The following is a 7,500-nucleotide window of genomic DNA, read 5'->3' on the forward strand; positions in this document are numbered from 1 at the left end:
ACCATTGTCTCCCTGGAAGTACGTGAAGAGTCTATTGTCTCCCTGGAAGTACGTGAAGAGGCTATTGTCTCCCTGTGAATTACGTGAAAAGACTATTGTCTCCCTGGAAGTACATGAAGAGACTATTGTCTCCCTGGGAGTACGTGAAGAGTCTATTGTCTCCTTGGAAGTACGTGAAGAGACTATTGTCTCCCTGTGAATTACGTGAAGAGACTATTGTCTCCCTGTGAATTACGTGGAGACTATTGTCTCCCTGGAAGTACGTGAAGAGACTATTGTCTCCCTGTGAATTACGTGAAGAGACTATTGTCTCCCTGTGAATTACGTGAAGAGACTATTGTCTCCCTGGAAGTACGTAAAGAGACTATTGTCTCCCTGGAAGTACGTGAAGAGGCTATTGTCTCCCTGTGAATTACGTGAAGAGACTATTGTCTCCCTGGAAGTACGTAAAGAGACGATTGTCTCCCTGGAAGTACGTGAAGAGTCTATTGTCTCCCTGGAAGTACGTGAAGAGACTGTTGTCTCCCTGGAAGTACGTGAAGAGACTATTGTCTCCCTGGAAGTACGTGAAGAGACTATTGTCTCCCTGGAAGTACGTGAAGAGTCTATTGTCTCCCTGGAAGTACGTGAAGAGACTATTGTCTCCCTGGAAGTACGTGAAGAGACTATTGTCTCCCTGGAAGTACGTGAAGAGACTATTGTCTCCCTGGAAGTACGTGAAGAGACTATTGTCTCCCTGGAAGTACGTGAAGAGACGATTGTCTCACCTGGAAGTACGTGAAGAGACTATTGTCTCCCTGGAAGTACGTGAAGAGACTATTGTCTCCCTGGAAGTACGTGAAGAGACAGAGACTATTGTCTCCCTGGAAGTACGTGGAGAGACTATTGTCTCCCTGGAAGTACGTGAAGAGACGATTGTCTCCCTGGAAGTACGTGAAGAGACTATTGTCTCCCTGGAAGTACGTAAAGTGGCGAATGTCTCCCTGGAAGTACGTGGAGAGACTATTGTCTCCCTGGAAGTACGTGAAGAGACTATTGTCTCCCTGGAAGTACGTGAAGAGACGATTGTCTCACCTGGAAGTACGTGAAGAGACTATTGTCTCCCTGGAAGTACGTGAAGAGACTATTGTCTCCCTGGAAGTACGTGAAGAGACAGAGACTATTGTCTCCCTGGAAGTACGTGAAGAGACGATTGTCTCCCTGGAAGTACGTGAAGAGTCTATTGTCTCCCTGGAAGTACGTGAAGAGACTATTGTCTCCCTGGAAGTACGTGAAGAGGCTATTGTCTCCTTGGAAGTACGTGAAGAGACTATTGTCTCCCTGGAAGTACGTGAAGAGTCTATTGTCTCCCTGGAAGTACGTGAAGAGACTATTGTCTCCCTGGAAGTACGTGAAGAGACTATTGTCTCCCTGGAAGTACGTGAAGAGACTATTGTCTCCCTGGAAGTACGTGAAGAGACTGTTGTCTCCCTGGAAGTACGTGAAGAGACTATCGTCTCCCTGGAAGTACGTGAAGAGACTATTGTCTCCCTGGAAGTACGTGAAGAGGCTATTGTCTCCCTGGAAGTACGTGAAGAGACTATTGTCTCCCTGGAAGTGCGTAAAGAGACTATTGTCTCCCTGGAAGTACGTGAAGAGCCTATTGTCTCCCTGGAAGTACGTGAAGAGGCTATTGTCTCCCTGGAAGTACGTGAAGAGGCTATTGTCTCCCTGGAAGTACGTGAAGAGGCTATTGTCTCCCTGGAAGTACGTGAAGAGCCTATTGTCTCCCTGGAAGTACGTGAAGAGGCTATTGTCTCCCTGGAAGTACGTGAAGAGACTATTGTCTCCCTGGAAGTACGTGAAGAGCCTATTGTCTCCCTGGAAGTACGTGAAGAGGCTATTGTCTCCCTGGAACATTGGACGAGGAACCATGGACTGGAACCCTGGAACATTGGACTAGGAACCATGGACTGGAACCAGACCTCTGGAACTTTAGATGAAGAACCACGTCCTGGAACCATACTTCTGCCACCTGGAACCACGTCCTGGAACCTCAGACGAAGCGCTCGTTGCTGGAACGATGTGTCGCGTCTCTGGAACCACGTAAGACAAACCACGACGCTGGATGTATGTATATAAATCCGGTGGGTAGAGACAGAAACTACGGCTCTCAAGGTAAAGTCTGGAGAGCAAACTACGTCTTGCGTCATGCATGTATCAGGAACCACGACCCTGAAGGACGCCCCTGAGTGCATGCATCAGGAACCACGGCCCTGAAGGACAACCCTGAGTGCATGTATCAGGAACCACGACCCTGAAGGACGACCCTGAGTGCATGTATCATGAACCACGGCCCTGAAGGACAACCCTGAGTGCATGTATCATGAACCACGACCCTGAAGGACGACCCTGAGTGCATGTATCATGAACCACGGCCCTGAAGGACGACCCTGAGTGCATGTATCAGGAACCACGACCCTGAAGGACGACCCTGAGTGCATGTATCAGGAACCACGACCCTGAAGGACAACCCTGAGTGCATGTATCATGAACCACGGCCCTGAAGGACAACCCTGAGTGCATGTATCAGGAACCACGACCCTGAAGGACGACCCTGAGTGTATGTATCATGAACCACGGCCCTGAAGGACGACCCTGAGTGTATGTATCATGAACCACGACCATGAAGGACGACCCTGAGTGTATGTATCAGGAACCACGGCCCTGAAGGACGCCCCTGAGTGCATGTATCATGAACCACGACCCTGTAGGACGACCCTGAGTGCATGTATCATGAACCACGACCATGAAGGACGACCCTGAGTGCATGTATCAAGAACCACGGCCATGAAGGACGACCCTGAGTGTATGTATCAGGAACCACGGCCCTGAAGGACGACCCTGAGTGCATGTATCAGGAACCACGGCCCTGAAGGACGACCAGAGGTGTATGTATCAGGAACCACGGCCCTGAAGGACGACCCTGAGTGTATGTATCAAGAACCACGGCCCTGAAGGACGACCCTGAGTGTATGTATCATGAACCACGGCCCTGAAGGACGACCCTGAGTGTATGTATCAGGAACCACGACCCTGAAGGACGACCCTGAGTGTATGTATCATGAACCACGGCCCTGAAGGACGACCCTGAGTGTATGTATCAGGGACCACGACCCTGAGTGCATGTATCAGGAACCACGACCATGAAGGACGACCCTGAGTGTATGTATCAGGAACCACAGTCCTGGAACCAATCGCAAGCCATGAACCACGGCCCTAGAAGCACATGGAACCATGAACCAACCAACCAGCCAACCCCCCCCCACCCCCACCTCCACCCTACCCCATGAACCAACCCCCACCACCACCTCCACATACACCTCCACCTTACCCCCAACCCTGAAACCATGAACCAATCCCCTCCACCCCCACCTCCACCCTACCCCATGAACCAACCCCCTCCCCCTCACCTCCACCCTACCCCATGAACCAACCCCCCCCACACACCTCCACCCTACCTCCAACCCTGAAACCATGAACCAACCCCACCACCCCCAACCCCACCACCCCAACCCAACCCCACCCCCCAATCCAACCCCACCAACCCCACTCCACCCCCCACCCAACCCACCACCCCCAACCCCAACACTTGGCCACAACAGAGGACCTGATCATCCAGGATAGCTCCCCTTGGTTCCTCCCCCTCACTCTCCCCCCCACTCTCCCCACTCTCTCTCTCCTCCCCCCCCACTCTCCCCACTCCCCCTTACTCCCCCATCGTGAGTGATTCTCGCTGGTGACCTCAGGGGACATCCATCCCTCGGGACCTGTACACCAACCCCACCACAACCTCCCCACCACAACCTCCCCACCTCCCCAACACCTCCCCACCTCCCCACCTCCACCACCTCCAAACACCACCAACCCACCCTACCACCCTCTTACCACCACCACCAGTCCCCCTTCCCCTCCCCCTTCCCCTCCCCCATCTCTTTCTCCCCTCTCTTCCTCCCCTCCCACTTGCCCATCCCACCACAGCATGTGCTATCAATTTCACAGGTCGCTTGGTATGGCTTAATGAGTTGTTTGCTGTGGGGAGATAAGCTGGCCCTGTGATTGCGTGGTTAATGGGATAGTTTTCAATTACCGTGAGAAAGGCGTTTTGTCGGGGGGAGGGAGAGGGGAGTTTGGGAGGGGGTGGAGGAGGGAAGGGAGGAGGGAGGAGGAGGAGGGAAGGAGGAGGGGGTCTGGGTTTCTTTTCAACGTTTCGGTCGGTATTGGAAATGAGAGAGAGAGAGAGAGAGAGAGAGAGAGAGAGAGAGAGAGAGAGAGAGAGAGAGAGAGAGTTCTATTCTGAGCGGGTGTGGAAAGTTCATTTTCTGTGTTGGGGGGGGAGGTTGTTGTGATGGGAGAGTGGGGGGGTGGGGAGAGAAGGGAGAGGGTTGTTGTGAGCGTGGTTAATGGGTGTGAGAGGGATGGTATAGGCGTGGTTGATGGGTGAGAGGGAAGTGAGCGGAGGGATTTTGTGAGTGTGAACGAAGTGGTGATAGTAATGGGTGAGAGTGATGGGTGAGAGGGAGGGAAGGGGAAGGGTTTTGTGAGTGTGAACGAAGTGGTAAATGGGAAGGACAGATAACACCAGACCTGATGGTCTATGACCAGGTTATCTGCTGGAGGACAGGACATGGGAAGGACAGATAACACAAGACCTGATGGTCTATGACCAGGTTATCTGCTGGAGGACAGTACATGGGAAGGACAGATAACACAAGACCTGATGGTCTATGACCAGGTTATCTGCTGGAGGACAGTACATGGGAAGGACAGATAACACAAGACCTGATGGTCTATGACCAGGTTATCTGCTGGAGGACAGTACATGGGAAGGACAGATAACACAAGACCTGATGGTCTATGACCAGGTTATCTGCTGGAGGACAGGACATGGGAAGGACAGATAACACAAGACCTGATGGTCTATGACCAGGTTATCTGCTGGAGGACAGTACATGGGAAGGACAGATAACACAAGACCTGATGGTCTATGACCAGGTTATCTGCTGGAGGACAGTACATGGGAAGGACAGATAACACAAGACCTGATGGTCTATGACCAGGTTATCTGCTGGAGGACAGTACATGGGAAGGACAGATAACACAAGACCTGATGGTCTATGACCAGGTTATCTGCTGGAGGACAGTACATGGGAAGGACAGATAACACAAGACCTGATGGTCTATGACCAGGTTATCTGCTGGAGGACAGTACATGGGAAGGACAGATAACACAAGACCTGATGGTCTATGACCAGGTTATCTGCTGGAGGACAGTACATGGGAAGGACAGATAACACAAGACCTGATGGTCTATGACCAGGTTATCTGCTGGAGGACAGGACATGGGAAGGACAGATAACACAAGACCTGATGGTCTATGACCAGGTTATCTGCTGGAGGACAGGACATGGGAAGGACAGACAACACAAGACCTGATGGTCTATGACCAGATTATCTGCTGGAGGACAGTACATGGGAAGGACAGATAACACAAGACCTGATGGTCTATGACCAGGTTATCTGCTGGAGGACAGGACATGGGAAGGACAGATAACACAAGACCTGATGGTCTATGACCAGGTTATCTGCTGGAGGACAGTACATGGGAAGGACAGATAACACAAGACCTGATGGTCTATGACCTGGTTATCTGCTGGAGGACAGTACATGGGAAGGACAGATAACACCAGACCTGATGGTCTATGACCAGATTATCTGCTGGAGGACAGGACATGGGAAGGACAGATAACACAAGACCTGATGGTCTATGACCAGGTTATCTGCTGGAGGACAGTACATGGGAAGGACAGATAACACCAGACCTGATGGTCTATGACCAGATTATCTGCTGGAGGACAGGACATGGGAAGGACAGATAACACAAGACCTGATGGTCTATGACCAGGTTATCTGCTGGAGGACAGTACATGGGAAGGACAGATAACACAAGACCTGATGGTCTATGACCAGGTTATCTGCTGGAGGACAGGACATGGGAAGGACAGATAACACAAGACCTGATGGTCTATGACCAGGTTATCTGCTGGAGGACAGTACATGGGAAGGACAGATAACACCAGACCTGATGGTCTATGACCAGGTTATCTGCTGGAGGACAGTACATGGGAAGGACAGATAACACAAGACCTGATGGTCTATGACCAGATTATCTGCTGGAGGACAGGACATGGGAAGGACAGATAACACAAGACCTGATGGTCTATGACCAGGTTATCTGCTGGAGGACAGTACATGGGAAGGACAGATAACACAAGACCTGATGGTCTATGACCAGGTTATCTGCTGGAGGACAGTACATGGGAAGGACAGATAACACAAGACCTGATGGTCTATGACCAGGTTATCTGCTGGAGGACAGGACATGGGAAGGACAGATAACACAAGACCTGATGGTCTATGACCAGGTTATCTGCTGGAGGACAGGACATGGGAAGGAGAGATAACACAAGACCTGATGGTCTATGACCAGGTTATCTGCTGGAGGACAGGACATGGGAAGGACAGATAACACAAGACCTGATGGTCTATGACCAGGTTATCTGCTGGAGGACAATAATACCATAATGGTGATGGGAGAGTGTGGGTTGCTGAGGGAGAGTGGTGATGGGAGGGTGTGGTGTGTTGAGGGAGAGTGGTGATGGGAGAGTGGTGATGGGATGGTGATGGTTGTGTTGCTCGGGTTGTGAAGACCATACGAGATGGTGATGCGTGGTAATGATGGTGAGAGATGGGGATATGATGATAATGATGACACGTGACCAATTTATGTGAATAAGTTGTTCATGACCTGGAGAGAAAGGGTTCGAACCGAACACCATCACCCCATCACCACCCTGGGCCACGACGGATTCGAACCGAGCACCATCACCCCATCATCACCCTGGGCCACGACGGATTCGAACCGAGCACCACCACCCCATCACCACCCTGGGTCACGACGGATTCGAACCGAGCACCATCACCCCATCATCAACCTGGGCCACGACGGATTCGAACCGAGCACCACCACATGACCACCCTGGATCACGACGAAGGGTGTGGCGAAGGTGTTGTGTCCTCTTCCGCCGACGCTCAGTACACGGGTTCGAAGCCTCGGGCGGGCGCGTGTCTGTTGTCATACACTCGAGGTTGTATTTGATGAACGCTGGCGTTGGCTCGGCCATTTACGAACCAGACCTGCCTCTCTCTCTCTCTCTCTCTCTCTCTCTCTCTCTCTCTCTCTCTCTCTCTCTCTCTCTCTCTCTCTCTCGGGGGAGGGGAAGGGAGGATAGGGGGGGGAGAATATCAGGCTTGGTCCACAGTGTCGAGGGTCCGTCCGGGTTCGATTCTCGGTGCGGGTTGAGGGCCCGCCCTCCCCCTCCCATCCTCGCTATTATTATTATTATTATTATTATTATTATTATTATTATCATTAGTGGAGGGAGTAAGAGGGGAAGAGAA

The sequence above is a fragment of the Panulirus ornatus genome, chromosome 7 (assembly GCF_036320965.1).
Source record: "Panulirus ornatus isolate Po-2019 chromosome 7, ASM3632096v1, whole genome shotgun sequence".
Classification (NCBI taxonomy): Eukaryota; Metazoa; Arthropoda; class Malacostraca; order Decapoda; family Palinuridae; genus Panulirus; species Panulirus ornatus.